This window comes from Chlorocebus sabaeus, chromosome 21 (genome assembly GCF_047675955.1).
Source record: "Chlorocebus sabaeus isolate Y175 chromosome 21, mChlSab1.0.hap1, whole genome shotgun sequence".
Taxonomy (NCBI): Eukaryota; Metazoa; Chordata; class Mammalia; order Primates; family Cercopithecidae; genus Chlorocebus; species Chlorocebus sabaeus.
In genome coordinates this window covers 116,652,460-116,654,109 of record NC_132924.1, presented here as the reverse complement: position 1 = coordinate 116,654,109, position 1,650 = coordinate 116,652,460, and the positions used below count along the sequence as shown (strand labels likewise).

The following is a 1,650-nucleotide window of genomic DNA, read 5'->3' as shown; positions in this document are numbered from 1 at the left end:
GCCTCAGGCCAGAGGCTCCGCCGAGGTCCGCCCGCCCCCACCCCACTCCACTCACTGCCGCCCCCGCCACCCCGGCCCGGCTCAGACCCCCGCTCCCTGAGCACAGGCCTCTGATGTCATTTCCTGACCTGCCCTCCCCCCATGCCCGACCCGCGGGTGCCCGAGATCTGACTCACCGTCCCCCTCCGGGCTTAGCCGGCGGAGGTGGGGCGGGTGCCGCAGAGGTAGCCACGCAGCCCCTGTGCGCCTCCGGCCTGGCCCAGCGACCTCCTCTCCGGCCTGCCGTTACCCGGTCCCCTCCCGCCACCACCCGCTACCCGACCACCTCCGAGTCCGTCTGGGGTGGCCGAACGTATGGAGCTGGGCTCCAGGGTGCACGAGGATAGGGGATGAGGAGCGGAGCGTTCTCCCTCCCAGCATCCCCCAGCTGACTCTGTGCCCGGAGGGGGTGTGTGAGCTGGCACCTCCAGCATTCTCGGGGATACGAACTTCCAACGCTGGGCAGCCTCTTAAGGCTTCTAGGAATTCGCATCCTCCGCGCCCCCGCCAGCGGATCGGTTGCGAGAGGGACCGTTCGGGCCCGCGGGGCCGGGAATGGAGGTGGGAGGGCGGGGCCGAGGCGGCGGCCGCCTGCGGACTGGGGACCCGGGGGGACGGACGCGGACGCGGGCTGCTAGTCTTTTACAGCTCTTCAGCGCCCACCACTACCCACTCCTCTAGGAGACCCCGGGCGACGGTGGGGCTCTTGGGCATTCTGAGACTGCGCTTGGTGGAGCCCCCTACTGGCCCGACCGGATTTCTCAGCCTGCGACTCAGCCCCAGGCTACGCGAAAGAGGCTGGACCCGGGTAATTCTTCTAGTTCTTCTTCTTCTTCTTCTTCTTTTCTTCTTCTTCTTCTTCTCCTCCTCCTTCTTCTTCTTCTCCTCCTCCTCCTCCTCCTCCTTCTCCTCCTCCTCCTCCTTCTCCTTCTTCTTCTTCTTCTTCTTCTTCTTCTTCTTTCTTCTTTTTTTTTAATTGCACTGGGAAACTTACCCAATCTCGGCCCCAGTTCTTTCCCACTCACTATCTGCAAACTAAGAAGTCATGGCCTTTCGCCCGCTAGTCCAATGCATCCCTAGGCGCTTCATTTTATCTCCTCTTGTCAGCTTTTACTGCCTCCTGAGGCCCTCCTCTTGTTCACACTGAGTGTCCAGTCCCTCCAAATCTGACAACACTCTACTGGCAAGGAACACCTGGGCCATGTTTTAGAGATCATCCGAAGACTAACCCCAAAAGTTTATGAAGAGAAAGCAGAGGCCGAGCTGGAGATGGACCCGGGTCACACCCAGGTAGAGGCAGGATCTAAACTGAAACTGGTGTCAAATCTGGTTGCCTTGAAGCAACACTGGGCAGGATAGAGCAGAGTGAGGTCCGAGTGTGAAGATCCAGCCTGATGCCCAAACTGACGCCTCTTCATTCTTCCCCGCTCCGTCTGTAAAAGTCAAGGGTTAATCCATCTACTTTATTGCATTATATGGAGAAATAAATGAAATGTCATAGCTGTATGCTCTATATGACTCAGTATTATTATTCAAATTCCAGTTCTGCCCAGAATGAAAATTCTGACCCGGTTACACTAAGGCGTTTTCCCCCATATGTCCCTTTCTGGG

The 1,650-nt window shown here is 58.5% G+C and overlaps 1 long non-coding RNA gene across 1 annotated transcript; it reads left to right on the top strand.

Annotated features, from left to right (window-relative positions):
• Positions 1-41: 41 nt before the first annotated feature.
• On the top strand, positions 42-1,550 carry LOC140709717 (uncharacterized). Its single transcript, XR_012090452.1, has 2 exons — positions 42-847; positions 1,147-1,550. It is a non-coding gene; the product is annotated as an uncharacterized lncRNA (long non-coding RNA).
• The last annotated feature ends 100 nt before the right edge of the window (positions 1,551-1,650 follow it).